The 20,370-nt window shown below is 34.4% G+C and overlaps 1 pseudogene; it reads left to right on the top strand.

The window, feature by feature from the left end:
* Positions 1–16,360: 16,360 nt before the first annotated feature.
* LOC124887119 lies at positions 16,361–18,832 on the top strand (annotated as a pseudogene).
* Positions 18,833–20,370: the final 1,538 nt, after the last annotated feature.

Genomic DNA, 20,370 nt, shown 5'->3' with positions numbered 1-20,370 from the left:
AACAATTCATAATACATTAAACTGGGGATTTCATGAAGAACATGGTTATCATAGTCTTGTACATGAATGGAATTGCATATAAACATGTCATACTTTCATCAACCTAATCTTATGGACATTCTCTCAACCATTCATAATGCACACAATATCATGGAAGTCATTCTTAGTCATAGGGTAAAGCATACACTTATCACTTGGGTCATAATTAAGCTATAATGCATAATTTCTATTCTCTTAGGCATTTTATCAAACATCTAGGATGCATGACTTAGGGCATAGGAATGACCATTAAATTGATACAACAAAACTCTATATTTCAACTCAGTTTCACATATTTCAGACCACATACTAGAATAGGTTCATGAACAACACATAAAGATTCCAATTTGTGAATCATACAACCATAATCACATGAACAAAATCAACCCACAACAAAATATTCACAATACAAGATTTAAAACTTGATTATTGGGCTTCATGGATGAAAGGAATCCATTAATGAACACTGTGCATACCTTAGTTCTTGATTCTATAAAGATTAATGGAGAGATTCTTGAATTTGAGTCTTGGATTAGAATCCTCAATTGAAAACCCTAGCTTGTTATTGGGTATATATAGGGGTGAGAAATTTACCCTTTTAACCCTTGGACGCATATTTTAACTCTGTGAAAATTTTCTAATTTTCATCCTTGGTGCGATGCACCACTATCATTCCAAGTCATTGGAATAAAATAATTAGGAATCTACATGGTGGTGCGACGCACCACTATCGCCTTGCCATTTTGTTTGCGACCTGGAAGTTTGGAACGATGCGGAGACATTGCGCTGAGACACTGGAAAAAGGACAATTCTGAATTTGAGCTCTGGCGCGATGCACCATAATCGTGGAGGCTCACTAGATTTTGACGATTGCCATTTTGGCTGGCTCTGCGACGCGTTGATGGCTCAGGTGGAGCACTGTCTTACTAAAATGGCTCTAACTCTTTGCCCGGGTGTCAGATTTGGGTGAATTTGGTATCGATGGAAAGTTTATTCAATTTCCCACATGATAAAAAATGAAAATCTATAAAATTCCATATGTATAAAAATGGATTCATCTTTGAAATAAGTCTTTAACATTTTTGGGATGATTTTAAGTTAAGAAGAAGTACGGGGTATTACATGACATTACATACGCGGTAGGGCCAAAAATAAAATGATTGAATTTTAAGGGGTCTCACCTTATCTTAGTTATTTAAGGCATCATTTTAGTGAATTCACGTTAATCATGGTATTATACTCCTAGAAAGGTATAGTAAAGCCCTCCCCCTCCCTCCAATAATAAGGTAGATACATTAGACTTTATGTCTCATTACATGGCTTATGTTAGTTTATAGAACTATCCACAAAAATATTTTTAGTAACATTAAGTACTTGACCTATAGTTTTAGTTGAATCAAAAACCTTCATGATTTAAAGCTTTATCCTGTGATATAAATACATGATTTTACTTTTAGGTCATTATGCACCAGATTTTACTCTTTGTAAAATTATTTTGTCAGTATGATTTTACTTTTTAGTATATTTATATATAGTATTTATGACTTGCATATCTCACATGCTCAGTATATTTGAATTACTGACAGCATACCTTTCTTTTGCATTATATCCTATTATGATATAGTTTATGATACTCAGCCTCAACTGCACAATTAGATACACTCTAGTTCTAGATTAGTTATGGTTATAATGAGTTCTCATCATCTGAGGATAGTTGATTTTAATTTATGTTCATCATGCTAATATTTTACTTTCAATTGTTGAGTTAGTTGGGGACTTGTCCCGATAACTTGTCAGTTTATTTAGATGCTTTTACACAGAGTTAGAAAATTTAGTTTTTATTCTGTTTGGATTTGATTTCAGACTAGATGTTCTTTCATTCAAATTTATCATTAATCCTCTTATTTCAATATATATTTTAGAGTTAAGAAAGAACCATGGGTTGGGACCACTTGTAATTCTAAGTACCATGTTGCTTTCAGTGACATACTCGATTGCACTTTATTTGTTCCTATCTTCTCATTGTCCACTATATATACCCAATACTTTAGGCTCAATTCCTCTATCTCACTATCTTTACTGGTGGTGTTCCATTCTCTGTACTTTGTCCTTAAGCAATTCCTACAGATCCAATGTTGTAACCCTTAAGATCTCATTGGTACTCTCCATTTTATTCCCATCAGTTGACATCAGATTTGTCATTTTCACCATGCTAATCCCTTTTAGCGTCAACTGAATCCATGTACTTTAATGCAAGAACAATGAATTTAGGTGAAATTTATTAATATAGGAGAATGATTCTCGAGTAATATGATACCAATTTCATGGGATTATCCAATAAAATTAGTGAAGAATAAGAATAAATGAGAAGAATAGTGTCATGACCCGAACTGAGGCCCTGGCCGTGATGGGCATCCTGAACCATGAAGGCCTGAAGCCCTTCTAACTTGTAATCACATACACCATTCATGTATAATAAAGAGAAAAAGAAATATATGTAACAACGGAATCATGGTCATAAGTCTAACATAAATTTAAAATGAAAGTCAAAATCTAAAACTATCTAACAACATCTAATAATCGTCTGCAAAATTTCTACTACATGATCAAATGTTTACTGTCTAAAAAGAGGGACAAGGCCCCCGGTAGACCAAAACCATAAATATGATAAATGTAAAAAACATAGATAGGCCTTCTGAAGTATAGAAGGCTCACCAACTGGACTCTGCACTTTTGTCTGTCTGAATTTACTGTTTATCAGGCCTTCTAGATTGTGCCTCAGAACATGGAATGGAGGGGATCAATACAGTGTACTGGTACACGAAGAAATCAAAAATAATGAGTTTATAAGTATAAATTAGGTGAGAGCAATTTACCAAAACTTCATACATAAATCATTTCAAAACACATGGACATTTTTCTGAAAATCATAAATCATTCTTATCAACCAGTTTCTAATCTTTGTATTACTTCTGAGTTAGGTGGCACTCCCCTACAAGTCTGATATTCAAAACAATGCAAAATTCCCATACTTTCAATAAACAAGTGGTGGTCATGTAATCTTTAACAAATCATGTAACTCTTCTCATTATATGATTATGTTCAACATTCATCAACATGAACATCCTTTTCTCTTTTTAAATAAAAATCATAATCCAAATATAATATTATTCAAGACATTTCATAACAGGATTTTCAAGATGCATTCAAACGATTTCATAGTATATCATAAGTAAATGAAAATCATCACAAAAGAGAAATTTTTCATGAATCATACTCTCAATTCAATCATCAACCTTAAAACACATGCTTACATATATATATATATATATATATATATATATATATAATTTCAAATCAATTTCAGGAAAGGACTAAAGACCAAAACAATACCATCAACGCTTCTGAAACATGAATATATTCATAAATCCGAAACCCCTTTCTTAAAATCATGATTTTTATACCCATGAGATTTTAGGAAAACCCTGCGTACCTTAAATTAGAAGATTTTGAATGATCTCTAGCTTTTGGAATGCTATATATATGATTTATGGGTGCCTCTTGTAGCCCTCGTAATGGGGATTCTGAATGAAGAATCAAGGAAAACCCACGATTAAATCTTGAGATATTTGGGTCTTTAGTTTGAAACACTAGGGTGAGTTCTTGTTGAATTTGAGAGAAAAGAATCATATTTTGGGGTTTTGGGAGTTTAATCCCATGTTATAGCTAGATAAGGGATGGAAGATACCTATTTTGCCCTTAAAAATGTGGAAACAGAACCTGAAATTTTGATGCGTGCGATAGGGCATGCGTCGCACGCTTATCACATGATGCTACTATCTCAGTCACTAAAATGGCCATAAATTTTTGCTCGGGTATACGATTTAGGTGAAATTGGTATTGTTGGAAAGATAATTTTAAGAGAGTTGATTTGATATATAGTAATCCCTCTGATTCATTATATACAAAGAGTTACGATAGATTGAAGTTGCCCTAAGTTTCTACGCTTGCTCAAACTTAAACGATAGAAAAGCTTTCAACTCGTCCTTGAGTTAAGGGACCTCTATGATCTCAATTAATGCTTAAATAGGTTCACACACTACATAATTGATTAACATGCCAAATTTTCATAGAATTTATGGCTTTTGGATCATCTATACATAAAAATGACTATTTTCGTTCTAGCCTGAAATGTGGGGTGTTACATTATCTCCCCTTTGGGACCATTCGTCCCCAAATGATGGGTAGGAATGTTGAAGTATTCAAGGTATGGAAATGTGGACATGATATGTCTTCTAAGAAGGGATATAGCCGAGCTGAAACATTTAAACTTCTATCATGAAACTGAATTTTGAGCTGACTTGACTTTACTTGCTTTAAGTAGCTGATTCATGCTGAGAGTTTAGGATTTCCTGGAAGTGTTCATGACCCAATCATATATATTGAATTAAGAAGTGATAACTTAGCTAGTACGAATCATGAGGTAACAATACTTAGACTGTACCATGGTATTACACTATCTGAGCTAAAATACTTAGAAAATTTTGAGATTATGCACTGAACTCTTATGAACTGAGTCATGACTAAATAGATGAATTTGAAACATGATGCTTGGACTAAATTGAATTTACAATTTACATGGATGGAATATATTATCTCATGGGGTGGTCATATGCATGAGACTTCGGATAGTAGGACTAGGTTAAGAGATGGAAAACCACAGTAACTTGTCTGCCTGCCTGTTAAACTGAATCGCTGGCAATCCAGGCCGAATTATACTGGGAACTTATACCTAACTGGAGTATCTCTTTAACACTCTTTCTAAAAAATGTTCTAGTAGCATTCGGGAGCAAAGAATCCTGGGCATGAGTTACACGAGACATCCAACTAAGGAATCACAACAATGACACTACTCTATAGCATGGAATACAGACATATAACTCATAAGCTAGGATAGAATTACCAGGCGTTAGGCAATGCAACTTCTTACTTTTAAGCTTAGTATACTTCTCGAATACTTCCTTAACTATATTATTCCCTTTAAATACCATACTCATTTGATTCAACTTAGAATTCTTATACGGGTATTGATAACTCTTTCTAATAATGTCTAAAGTGTCTTAAATCCTTTCATTATGGTCAAGCCTAATTCTAAATCACAAATTACAACATGCCACACCACGATACTAGTCTAAACTATATGATTCAATCTTATATACCCTTTTTAGAGATCTCACCCTAAACATAACGTGCCTTACCACTTCAATGGTGACTAAATCTAAACTCTTACGATGGATTTACTAGCACATATTGCATTCCTCCACCTAAATCCCCAACATGTCATTCAAGTCTATCTTTATAACCATATATGAACTTCAAGGCAAACATCCATAAAGACATACTTCACATATATTCTCTAAACCCCTATCAATACAACTCACACGCAGTACCCCAAAAATATACACACAAAAATTTCTACTAACCATCACATGTATCAAAGACTTGGCCCCAAATCTTACTTTATACTTATGGCCTTATCTAAAACAAGTATGCTATGATCTTTCATCAACAAGAAACATTTAATCATCACCACTATGATTACATAATGATGAGTCACTAAAAGGTTAGAACATAAGATCTTAAAGCATGGAAGGATATTATTCGAGACTTGACACTTAACTGAGGCCTGAGGACAAGTGAATCAACATTAGGGATTCATCAAAGTGATCTGAATTGAGAGTATACCTGTCTATAAGCTGAATCTCACCAATAATTTGGTGTGTAGCATGAGTTATGGGAACTGAGCAACTTTAAAGCATGTGTACATGAGTCATGAGTTGTATGACCTCAATTTGAAGTTCATAACTTATGGAATGTGATCCCGACTACTAAATAAACTGGAATTCCTCATTTAGGAACTGGAAGAGCACGTGATTCTATATCATATACATGAATATAAACTATGATCATGGAACTAAAACGTGAGTCATGAGTAGGTATTCGGATAACTAAAAAATACTAAGATAAGAATGGGTTGAGTCTCACCTTCACTTTCTGACGTTCTATATCATACTGTATCACTACTAAAATCTGAGAGCCTTACTTTGTTATTTGTTCTATCATCTCCCCCTTAGCTTCATGCTATTATCTTAAGTTTGAGAGATCCCTTACTAAATTCTAACTGAACCACACTTACTGCACTCTAGGGTCTGGAAATCAACAATACATCCATATCATAGAACTTAACCCAATTGACTATACCTGAAAGTGGAAAACCCCCTATTAATACTACCTTCTAAGATACACTCTATATTTCTATAGCCACCAATACTCATCATATAATACTTGAACACTTACTAACTTCGAATCTTCATAAGTATTCCCATTATCGGAGTGCACCCCTTATAGCGCTTCAACTCATATTTCTGTTGGTTCAACCTTCAAAAATTCATACTTAGATTATAACACTTAACATGGATATCACCAAGACTTTGATGAATCATACTACTAGTCTTTCTCCACCTAGCAACTCAATGGTACTACTATGTTTACTAGCCACATGCAACATGTAATAGTCTTCAAGCAGACAATAATTCACCTTAACTAATAAATCCTCCTCCACCTTCTAATAAACTAACACACAACGACGTATCACTTCATTACCAACTCAATCTCATGCGAAAAATTCGACGATACATATATTCAACCAACACAAGAACAACAAGTTGCTAGTGAATCAAAATAGGCCTCACACGGCTGCACTAGACTTTGATTTTTGTGTTTTGAATAAAAAATGAAATGAATAATAGAGAAACTATGCTAGTGAATCGAAAGAGCCCTACACGGCTTCACTATACTTTTAGTTTCAACAACGCGATGATAAAAAGATTACAAGAGATAGAAACTTGACACACAATAAGAAATGATCTAAGAATACATATCTTACTTTGTATAAATAAAAATCTGAGTTAAATACTTCACCCACAGACTACCATACAATCCATACATTCTAGTAGCTACCATATTAGTCTATCACTATAAATGGGTAAATCATCCTCGAACATCGGTTATTAAACTAAAATATTTATTTACACAAAAGTCACCCTTACTCTGACTCCTAACTTTGTGACTTCACAACATCAGCTTCTTGGTCTAATCTCACTACCAATAGATCATGACACCAACACTTTAACTTATACTACTACTCCAGTGGAAATATAGTCCCAATAATTTTGCTACGCATCATTCCTCTTTTAGGCATGACATCTGCAACATAAATTATTGAAAAGGATTGAATACCCTTAATACCGCAGGCTTAAAAGCACGATTTCATCAGAACCAAAGTTCACACTAGAATCCATACACTCTGAAGCACTAATGGACTCTTCTCAAGTATTTGCACAATTTTAAAATCTTATATGGCTCAATTAAAAGGGAACATACCATTTAAACTCTAAACTTCTGCACTTGATTCACCTCAATAATAAGACATATCTGAGCACATCAAAGTAAGGAAAAAATTAGGATAACTTTACTTTCGTATAGGCTACACCACAACATAAATTAATGTATGAAAGAGGAACATTCTGAATCCATAGCACAAACTAGAACATAAAGAAAGGGAAACATTCTTAAATGCCTAGTAGCCTACTACTTATAAGTGTGGCACGCCACACACCCATAAATAAGACTCTACCCAACGTGATTTTGCTGACACCCTGGGACCATGAACTGTGCTTTGATACCAAGTTTTTCATGACCTGAACCGAGGCCCTGGCCGTGATGGGCATCTCGAACCATGAAGGCTGAGAGCCCTTCTAACTTGTAATCACATACACTATTCATGTACAATAAGGAGTTGCAAAAATATATGTAACAACGGAATCATGGTCACAAGTCTGACATAAATTTAAAATGAAAGTCAAAATCCAAAACCATCTAACAACATCTGATAATCATCTGCGAAATCTCTACTACATGATCAAATAACTACTGTCTGAAAACTGGGACAAAGCCCTCAGTTGACCAAAACCATAACTATGATAAATGTAAAAAAAAATAGATAGGTCTTCTGAAGTATAGAAGGCTCACCAACTGGACTCTGCACTTCTGTCTATTTGAATTTACTATTTATTATGCCCCTTAGATTGTACCTCAGAACCTAGAAGGGAGGGGGTCAATACAGTGTACTGGTATGTGACGAAATCCAAAATAATGTGTTTATAAGTATAAAGTAAGTGAGAGCAATTTACCAAAACATCATGCATAAATTATTTCAAAACACATGGGTACTTTTCTAAAAATCATTAATCATTTTTATCAAACAGTTTCTGATCTTTGTATTACTTTTGAGTTAGGTGGCACTCCCCTACAAGTATGATATTCCACGAGCTCTTTGGAATCCATCATTGACTCGGTGGGGGATTCCCCAACCCGAGTGTGCCACAAGGGTTGGAGTGTCAGAGTCTGATATACCACAGGGCACTAGGCCAGTGTATAATAATATACCCGGATCGGCAAATCACAGTTTTAGGTAATGACTTATCTGAACTCACACCTTCTTCGGGGAACCACCTAACATCTCTTTATGCTCAATTTTATCCTGTTCTGAATATGAGTCATTCTAAAGTCTAAATCATAAAAATCTGATAAAGTCTGATTTATGTATTAGTCTGAGTCTGTAATGGCATTGTCTGGTTTGGTATCGTCATACCAAGACTTGAAAGTCATAATTCTGAGCCATAATGCATTAAGCATGATCTTTCATAAAAACATAGTTCAGACCACCCATACATGCAATTTAACAAATAGAATTCATGTTCCGAAAACATAAGTCAAAACTATTCAAAATTCTCATGCTTTCAATAAACAAGTGGTGGTCATGTAATCTTTAATAGACGATGCAAATTTTCTCATTATATGATTATTTTCAACATTCATCAACATAAACATCTCTCTCTCTTTTGAAATCAAAATTATAATCCAAATATAACATTATTCAAGACATTTCATAACATGCTTTTCAAGATGCATTCAAACGATTTCATAGTATATCATAAGTAAATGAAAATCATCACAAGAGAGGGTTTTTTCATGAATCATGCTCTCAATTCAATCATCAACCTTAAAACACATCCTTACATATATATATATATATATATATATATATATATATACATATACATATATACATATATAATTTTAAATCAATTTGGGGGAAGGCCTAAAGACCAAAACAATATCATCAACGCTTCTAAAACATAAATATATTCATTAATCCAAAACTTCTTTCTTAAAATTATGATTTCTATGCCCATGAGATTTTAAGAAAACCTCTCGTACCTTAAATTAGAAGCTTTTGAATGAACTATAAATTTTGGAATGCTATACGCACGATTTATGGGTGCCTCTTGTAGCCCTCGCAATGGGGATTCTGAATCTTAAAGAATCAAAGAAAACCCACGGTTAAATTTTGAGATATTTGGATTTTTAGTTTGAAATCCTAGGGTGAGTTCTTGATGAATTTGAGAGAAAAGAATCATATTTTGGTGTTTAGGGAGTTTAATCCCATATTATAGCTATATAAGGGATGAAAGATACCTATTTTACCCTTTAAAATGCGGAAACAGAACCTAAAATTTTGGTGCGTGAGATAAGGCGTATGTCGCACGCTTATTGTATGATGCTACTGTCTCAGACAATAAAATGGCCATAACTTTTTTCTCGAGTATTGTATTTAGGAGAAATTGGTATTGTTGGAAAGCTAATTTGAAAATACTTCATTTGATATATAGTAGGACCTCTGATTAATTATATACAAATAGTTATAGTCAATTGAAGTTGATCCAAGTTTCAACGCTCACTCAAACTCAAACGATAGGAAAGCTTTCAACTCGTCCTTGAGTTAGGGGACCTCTATGATCTCAATTCATGCTTAAATAGGTTTGCACACTAAATAATTGATTAACATGCCAAATTTTCATAGGATTTATGACTTTTGGATCATTTATACATAGAAATGATGGTTTTTGTTCTAGCCCAAAATGCAGGGTGTTACAAACAGAGAATGTATTATTAATTGGAATGCTCAAGTAGTAGCTTACACCAGTTATTTATACACCTCATTAGTTGTAATTTATAGTTAAGCCAACCAACTGATAGATAACAACCTAACTAACTGTAATACCTATATTTTAAATTCTACTATAATTGTTTTCTTTCTTTCCATTTATTCATTTTTTTCTTAGCATTGTATCAATACCACTTTGTTGCAGAAAATCCTTATTCCCAAGGATGGAATATAGGAAATATATGTTTCAACTAAAATTCCCAAGTAGCTTGAGTTTTATCAAGGGCAGACTATTTAACCAAAAATTGTCCCATGGCTCTATTGCCTCTCTTCACAAGCCTTCTGTCAAGATAGACTCGGGGCTAGGACAGTATGGACTTGAAAGCTAAACAACAGGAGGTTGAGTGATACTAGAGGGAACCTCCAAACTATTTTTCAATTGTGAAACATGAATAATAGGATGGATAAGGACATCTACTAGAAGTAACAACCTATAATCCACTTCACCAAGCTTAGCATCACCAAGATAAGGATCATAGTATTTGGCTGCTAGTTTAGAAAATGATCTTACAGCAACAGAAGTTTTCCTGTAAGGTTGGAGCTTCAAACAGACACAATCTCCTACCTCAAATTACCTATCAGACTTGTACTTGTTATCAATATCTCATATTCTTTGTTGAGCTCTATCAATATGAAATTTTAACAACTTAATAATGGATTCTCTAGTGGCCAAAGATCTGTCAACTATTATAGTAGCAGCCTAACTATCTAAGTAGGGAAAATTAATAGGGGCTTTTTGTCCATACAAAACTTCATAAGGAGTACATTTGATAGTAATGTGATAGGTGGTATTGTACCACCATTCAGCTACGGGTAAAAAAGAGCACCATTCCTTTGGTTTGTTAGAACAAAAATACCTTAAGTAAGTCTCTAAGGTTCTATTCAACGTCTCTATTTATCTATCAATTTATAGATGGTATGCAGTAGATCTCTGCGGCTAAACACCTTGTAAATTAAACAATTCTTGCCAAAAATTACTAAGGGAGATGGGATCTCTTTCACTAGTTAATGTGTTAGGCATGCTATGCAGCTTAAAAATATTATCAAGGAAATATTGGGCCACTGATTGGGTTGTGTATGGATGAGACAAAGATAAGAAATGCCCATACTTGATCAATTTATCCACTACCACTAGTATTACTTCCTTATCATTGGACTTAGGCAAACCCTAAATGAAATCTAAGCAAATGTCTGTCCAAACACCATCAGGTATTGGCAAAGGTTGTAAAAGTCCTGGACTAGCAGCAATACCATACTTATGCCTTTGACAAATATCACATTTGTTAATAAAATCTCCAGTGTCTTACACTGGTGATTTCCAATAAAATAGTAATTGCAGTCTTTTAATAGTGGCATCTATACTAGAATGTCCTCCTTGAGTAGATTTATGCCAAAGAGCAGTGATATACCTTTTAACCTAAGCATCATCACCAACTACCAACCTGGCCTTCCATCTCAACTAGTTATGAAACCAAGTAAAAGATTTATAAGGTGATGTTTGTACCTTACCAATAATAGATTACAGGTGTTGATCAATAGTCTAAGAGATTTTAATTTGATCCAAGACTGAACCGTAAGGACCTAAAATAGAAATGGCCAGTAGCTTGGCATTAAGATTCCTGGACAAGGTATCATCCACCCCTTTCTTGTATTAGTATTAATATGTTGATGTAATAGATACTTTAGATCTTTTTAATCTGTTTTGATAGTAAAATTCCTTCCTTACAAGTGATGAGACCATCTTGAAATAAAAAAAAGTAATGCTAACAACTCTCTATCATACCAGAATGAGAAGTATTGCTGAGAATATTTTGGTAGTACAAGAGATAGAGCCTGAAATCAGAAAGAGGGGAAAGCCACCAAATATAGTTATAAAGTTAGATATGATGAAGGCATATGATAGAATGGAGTGGCTATTCCCGACTAAGGTACTAAGGAAGATAGGTTTTTGTGAAGAGATAATAGATATGATATTCAGGTTGTTGTCTAATAATTGGTACTCTTTGTTACTAAATGGACAACCTAAGGAATTCTTTCAATCTTCTAGAGGACTTAAATAAGAGGAACCTCTGTCTCCTATATTGTTCATTATTACAGCAAAGGTACTTTTATGAGGGCTGAAGGAATTGTTACTGAGAAAGGAATTCAAGATGTTTGGCATGCCTAGGGGTAGTCCAAAACTCGATCATCTTACTTTTGCAAATGATATGATCATTCTATGTAAAGATGAGTTGGGGACCCTACAATTACTGACAACTATATGGAGAGGTATGAAAAGGTGTCTGGTCAAAAAATAAACAAAGATAAGAGTGCATTGTATTTTCACAGTAAAGCATCCAATGGAGCAGTTGTAATGGTAGAAGTAGCTACTGGAATATTGAGGAAAGAGTATTCTTTCAATTACCTAGGCTTTCCAGTGTTCTATATGAAGAAGAATAAGATTTATTACCAACATCTAATGAACAGAATCATCAACAAATTACAATCTTGGAAGGGTAAGTCATTATCTTTTTTTAGGGGAGGGGGCTGTGTTAATTAAGCATGAACTTCAGAGTATCCCCATACATTGCCTGTCAGTTATGAATCCTCCTAAGAATGGTCTATCGGTTATTCAAAAATGCTTTGCTAGGTTTTTCTTGAGTAGTACTATACGAGGAAGGGGTAGACACCGGGTATCCTAGCCTAAGATATGCTTACCAAAAGAAAATGGTGGACTGGGGTTCAGATTACTTTAAGATGTACCACAACCCTCTTTTGAAAACTATAGTGGAAATTCATAACCAAACAGTCAAAAATAAAGTGACTTTATGATGAACAAATATTGCAAAAAACTCCATACTAAGGAGGTGATATGGAAAGTAGAAGGAGGGTCCCAGATTTGGAGGAAGATACTGCAAGTAAGATACCTCATTGATTATCTTATCATCTAGAAACTAAGGGGAGGTAATGCTTATATTTGGTATGATAACTGGAGTGGAGTACGGGATTTCTACTCTATTATGGAAGATAGCAGGGAATGGGATAATGGACAACCAAGTGTTAAAAACTTGGTGCAGAATGGGCAGTAGAAGGTAGAAGTGCTTAATGACCTTTTTACTGAGGAAGTTGTAAATCACATTGTGCATAAAGTATCTCATCCTCAACAAACATCTCAAAAGGACTTACCTATATGGTCTGTAGAAGCTAGAGGTAAGTTTAGTGTTAACTCAGCATAGCAATATGTCAGACTTAGAGAAGACACAAATGACTTCTACAAATAGCTATGGATTAAGGTGTTACCTTTTAAAAGAGTCTTTTTATAAGGAAAATATGGAGAGGAAAAGTGTTAATGGATGCTGCTGTTAGAAGGTAGAGAGTAGAGGGACCCTTCAAGTATTAGTGCTGCCAGAATCTAACACAAGAGACAATGTCTCATGTATTGCTAAGATCTGATTATGCTAACAGGACTTGGTCCTACTTTTCTTCTTTTGCAGGTAAAAACATTCAAGGACTAAGTTTGACGAACACAATATATGCTTGGTGGAATACTCAGGTTAAACCAAGGGAGAGAATATAATACAGAGCTATTCCAGGGATAATAATGTGGGAGTTATGGAGAAGAAGAAACACATTGAAATATGAAGGAAAGGGTGTATCTCTACAAAGGCTGGTTTTTAATGTCACCAGACAAGTGAGGATGCTACTTAAGGTGAGAAAACCATCTCTAGAATTCTCATTTGAATGGACACTAGTTATTAATTAGCTGAGTCATTTGAAGCCTAAAATTAAGGTAACACCAGTTTTATGGGAGCTTCCAAATGAAGGTTGGGTAAGTATAATACTAATGAGGTCTTGAATGGCAATCCGAGGAGGAGCTCCTAGGATTTTTGTGTAAGGGATTCACAGGGTGATCTAGTACATGCAGAAGGAGCTTCAATGGAAGACACTAATAGTATAGAAGTTGAGGCTATGGCTATTTTAAATGAAGCAAGACATTGAAGTTCAGCAGAGCACCACAAAATAATCATATAGGCAGACTCATTACTGATGCAGAAACTATTAGTGAGAGAATGGAAAATACCATGGAAGCTAGAAGACACAATCAACCAAATACGGCAATTACTATCTACCAAATAATTTCAAATAGTGCATACATATAAAGAAGGCAACCAACTATCAAACTACTTGGATAATGTAGCATTGGAAGAAGAATCATTTCTATACATAGCATTTCACCAGTTACCAAGCATGGGCAGAAAGATTCTAAATAGTGACAAGCACTAATGTTCATACATAAGCATGGCAGTATCGAAGAGATAGACATACTGGGAAGGCTAAAGCAAAGTTTCCACATGCACCACATGTACAGCCTTGGAAAGCAAATAAAAAGAGGAAAAAGCTACTTAGCCTAACTACACTAGCCAACAAAAAAGGCCTCTCAGTAGATCGGGGGGTCCAGAGGTCAGATATTTAACTCGAGCAGCTGAGGTATTTGATACCATATGATTGTCAGTGGGTTTGATCATCTTAGAATCTCTATCCCTTTACTAACTATGCAAGGAGAAAATGGTTACATCATAGGTTAGGAGACGAAAATAAGTACAATAGGAGAAGGCACTTACCAGGACGAAATACTAAAGCTCAGTGGACTAGACCCATTGATTTAGCACCAAAAATCTTTGCATAAACCTTACACTAGATATCTCAACTAAAATGAAAGGAAAATACCATCACCAACAAACAACCACAACATAAGAACTAAAGAAGAAGAAGAAGAGAAATAGAGCTTACTCTTGCAAGCTGGACAAAGATGTGAATCAACAGAACAAGGGCACGATATTTATCACCCAAAGAAGTAGCAGCACCAGTTGATTATTTTTTAAGTCAGCCATGGATGGACGCGGAGAGCTACAAAGAGTGAGGGGGCTGACTTAGCTCATTTTAGAAACCCTACCCCTCTTATTTTATATGTCCTTTCGTTATATTTGACCGAGTCGATTTTTGGCCCGGTATGATTTTTGTATTTTTGATATTTTGTGTTATTTTGATTTTAATTATTAATAAAACTACAAATTAAACCAAAAAAAATAAACACCGATAATGGTAACAACTCTCTATCATAAACACTTATAGCTTGATGTTTGGGTGCCAAGGACTTGCTAATATAAGCAAGTGGATGCCCTTCTTGCATTAGTAAAACCCATATACCCTTGCCACTAGCATTTGTCTCCACCGAAAAGGTCTGATTATAATTAGGCAAACTAAAACAAGAGTAGAAACCAATGCTTGTTTAAGTTCTTCAAAGGCTTTAGTAGCAATTTCATTCCATAAAATCTTTTTTTCTTGAGTATATCATGTAAGGGTCGACAAATAGCATCAAAAACCTTCATAAACTTTCTGTAATAACCATCAAGACCAAAAAATTCTCTTAACTGATTAAGATTGATATGAAGTGGCCACTGCTGAACTGCTAATATTTTCTTTGGATCAGTAACAACACCTTCTTCATTAACCACATTGACTAAATACTCAACTTTAGGCAACCTAAAAGAATACTTTTAGACCTGATGCTTAACCATAATTTAAAACACCACCTTAACATCAATAATATGATCAGTCATGGTATTATTAAAGATTAAAATATCATCAAAGAAAACTAACATTGATTTTCTTAGAAATTATTTGAAGACAAAATTAATTAGGCTTTGAAATGAGGATGGTGCATTAGTCAGGCAAAAAGGCATAACCAAGACCTCATAGTGACCGTCATGAGTTTTGAAAATTGTTTTATGAGTGTCACTCTCAATAATTCTTAGTTTGTGGAAACTAGATCTAAGGTCTATCTTAGAGAACACAGAAGCTCCATATAATTCATCTAACAAATCTTCAATGGTAGGAATGGGAAATATATCTTTGATAGTTAGATGATTTAATTCCCTTTAGTCAACATATAAAGTCCAACTACCATCTTTTTTACAAACCAACACAATAGGAGAAGCTGTGTAGGGTGTTTTATTTAGTGAACTAAATATAACATTTCCTGAACTAGTTTGTCTATGATATCTTTCTTCACACCAAGATATTTGTAGGGTGTTTTATTTACTGGATTTGCAGACTCAATAAATGGTATTTTATGATTAAATGATCCTCTATGTGGAAGTAATGTAGTAGGTCGCTCAAAGATAATAGAAAACTATTGCACCAATGTAGATAATGCAGGATGGAGGTATGTACCTTGTGTAGCCTGTATGTTGTGTCCATATATCTCTAATCTTGTAGTGTCAACCAACTTAATCATGTAGCAGTTGGCTTCAGATTCCATCTTCTTGATCAAGGAGCTTGCCTTAAAAGACTTAAGTTGACTGGTAGCACCTCTCAACACATGTCTCTTCTCCCTGATACACAAGTTTTATTGCCATGTTCATAAAATCAAATAGAATCCAACCAATGATATTTAACCATGGTACCCTCAAAATAATATCCACATTACCCAAGGGTAATAATAAAAAATCAAAAGAGAATTTGGTTCCCTGCAACAACCACTGCAAATTCTTGCAAACAGATGCAGTTTGTACTTGTCTATCATCAGCCACACAAATAGATTATACAGGTAGAGTACTGCATTACAGCACAACTTCATGTCCCTCCCTTAGTCAATGAAGTTATGGGTTCTTCTAGTGTCAATAGAACTTGTAAGGGTTTTTTATCATGATAAACAATCAACCTAATTATTTGATATCCAACAGCACCTGTAAAGGATTGTAATGAGATGGTCATCAGTTCCTCCTAACCTTGAGGAATGTCAATACCTTCTTCTATCAGTTTAGGTCCTTTCTATTCCTTAGACATATTCTCATCCATCAATTCTACCATAAACAACTATTTGTTGGCCTACAAGTGTGTCCGACCACATATTTCTCATCACAGAAAAAACAAAAACCTTTAGCCCTCTTTGCATCTATTTCAGCAGTTGTTAGCCTTCTTAACATGTTAGCTTTAGCTATATTAGGCTGATATGCTAAGTTCTTTTGGAAATTAGAAGGCCCAAACTAATTTGGAGATGGTAAAATTGCATAAGCTCTTTTCGAGCCTGCTTAATACCTCAGGTCTGATCCTAAGCCTCAAATACCCCTACCTAGAACCTTGAAATCTTGTAAGCTTTGTTCAAGGTCTTTGGTGCTTGAATTTTGACTACCTTATTCAACTTTGGCTTTAGAACTCCTAAATATAAACTTATACCATTCTTATTTAGTAGATTAACTCTTGTTAATACCCTATCAAATTTTGCTTGATTTTCTCTAACACTGCTAGTTTGTCTCAAATTTTTCAAACCCTCTATTAGGTCTTCAAATCCATCCCCAAATCCCTCATTTAGGTCTAACACATACTCAAACCAAGAGATTTTAGAAACAACATTTTTAGAGTTCGTATACTTCCTATGCCTTGCAATAGCTTCACCATCCAAATAGATGGAAGCCACCTTCACCCTCTGTTTAAAAGGAATTTCATCCATAGAAAAGACTTGATCAACCTTGTATAACGAAGTATGCAATTCACAACCAAAAAATAAATGGAAATCCAATTTGGAGAATCGTGTAAAAAATTGTCCATTACCATAATTTCCAGCTCCATGGAATTCCTTATTGCGACCATCATTCTGCATCCAAGCTAGACAACTTCTGATTGTGGCAGATTCAACTCTCTCGTGCTCCTTTTCTTTCTCCTTGGACATCAACAATCCTAGGGTTTATTGATCCCTACAAGTTCCTTATCAGTTTGAACATTTCTCTCATAAATGTTTGAAATTCCTTCAATCAATTTCTATAACTAATCTTGAATCTGAGAATGCTTACCATTGACTTACTCATTTGATTTGTCTGAGTTTTTATAACAAAACTACCATGATTTATTGAGTCAAGAAATGAATGTCTCTAATACCAGTTGATGTAAGAACAAGAAATTTGGGCAAAATATATTAATCTAGGAGCATAATTCTCAAAGAAAACGATCCCAATTTCAGGGGATTATCTAAAAAAATCAGTGAAGAATAAGAATAAGAGAGAAGAACATAGATTTTATTATTAATGGAATGCTAAAGTAGTAGCTTACATCAGTTATTTATTTAACAAAAAAGGAACCTATAGCAGCAGCACCGTCGGAGCCATAGTAAAGTATTTAAGGGAACCCAATAACCCTACCAAATTTTGAAAAGCCAGGGGTTCAAGTCTCTGAGTTTATTTCAAGAATACACGTGAGATAGCCCATGTACTCAGGAAAATACCATTGGACAAGGCCAAGAAATATCTGGAAGATGTTCTTTCCCATAAATAAGCCATTCCCTTCACATGCTTTTGTGGTAGGGTTGGTCGTACTGCTCAGGTAAAGGATCGCTATTCAAATGGTCAAGGACATTGGCCTATCAAATTTGTAGGGTTGATTCTGGATTTACTAAAAAATACTGAGAGCAATGTTGAGGTTAAAGTCTTGAATATCGATTCACTTTTCATATCTCACATCCAAGTAAACCAAGCACAAAAATAGAGGCGCCGCACACACCAAGCACTTTAAATAATTAACCCCAATATGTCTCACCATTGTCATATTGAGTAGTTATTAACTGAGAAGGAAGAGTCAATCAAGAAAGAGCCGGAGACTCAGTTGGCTGCTAGGAAGGGAAAATCATGAGTAGTAAATCTCCTGGATCGCAGAAGGTGTTTTGAGTTTCAATGTCCTTAGGCTTTGTTATGTAACAATTTTGGCACTTTGAACCATTTTCTCTGTTAGTTTGTCGCACTATTCTGTGTATTCTTATTAGTTCTAAAATTGAGTTAGATGTTTACCTTATTTTGGTGGCTAAAGACTTCTGGGGAACTTTTCATATGATCACAAATTCTTTTCATTTCTGTACTTATCTGGGTGGGTCGAGTTACAAGTAGTGTTGATGAGATTTTTGTTGAAGTCCAAAGATGATCAAATCAAAATATGCTAAAAAAATTAGTTATTTATACATATCATTAGCTGCAATTGACACCTAATCCAACCAACTAACAGAATAACTACTTAAGTACAACTTGAAAAAGTAGTAACTAATTCTGTGATCAATGAACAGTAATACCTAACTTTTAAATTTTACTAAAACTGTTTTCTTTCTTCCCCTTTAATCCTTTATTCTTAACATTGTATTATATTTCTCATCTCCTTTGATATTTTCCTCGCCATTTATGGCAGATACAACTCTAAAATCTAACAAAGAGGAAGGGCAAGATAAATTGTTTTCATTGGTAAAAGCAATGTGCCCTTCGAGACTCAGAATTTGTTTCCAAGTTAAAAAAGATCACAATAATAGGTCCTGATGGAGAAAGATCAAGATTGTTTCATCTGGTGGGCTGAATTTGAAATTTTATCTACAGATTCAACAATATATGTATATGTCAACCAGATGCCTTTTCCCAAATTCTTTTTGCCCACCTTATTTATACTTAATGCCAGAAGTAGCCCCCAACTTAATCTAATCCTTTGTTTTTTAAAAAACTTAATACTGTGAATTATTGATATGCTACTCCGGTGAAGGAATGAAAGTTTTTTAACAATTAAAGAAATGACTTTTAGTAATTCTATTTCATAGATGCCCAAATTTATGCAATGTATTAATATTTGCAATCCTCGGATATGGTATTTCATCTTTTAAGATGTCCAAAATCTCTTTTAATTGGCGATATAATAGTCTAAGTTCATTGTGGCTACTGCATACTACACACTACCAATTCTTGGTTTTCTATCTTCCTTAATTCCACAAGATATGAATAGGTCTGGCATTAGTTGTTCAACTACAGATGATTATTACCAGGGAAGAAACTTACCCCCTTACCAGTGATCAAAGTTGTGGAGTAGACTATCTTTATAACCTCATCAAAGCAAATATTTTCCCAGCAATGTTTGTCTATTAGCCTAACCATGACATTAATTATTACTTTCCACAATGTATTTGGGTATGCAGAAATCTGTATAGTAAAACAACAACTTCAACTCGAGTTCAAGTATAAACAAGAACACAATGAAGTATTAAATACTCTCAACACAAGATCAAAATAACCTTTCCAAGAGGTGTATTTATTTTTCAAAAAAATAAAGATGAAATAGAAATGATTAAGGCCAAGTCGTCCGAATTCATGGACTTTCCTTAAGGAATAATTCCCCTCATTGTACCCGAGGTTATGGAATAT

Source organism: Capsicum annuum, chromosome 9, assembly GCF_002878395.1.
Source record: "Capsicum annuum cultivar UCD-10X-F1 chromosome 9, UCD10Xv1.1, whole genome shotgun sequence".
In the NCBI taxonomy this organism is placed as follows: Eukaryota; Viridiplantae; Streptophyta; class Magnoliopsida; order Solanales; family Solanaceae; genus Capsicum; species Capsicum annuum.
Note: the sequence above shows the minus strand (reverse complement) of the source record. Positions and strands in the feature narration are given on the sequence as shown.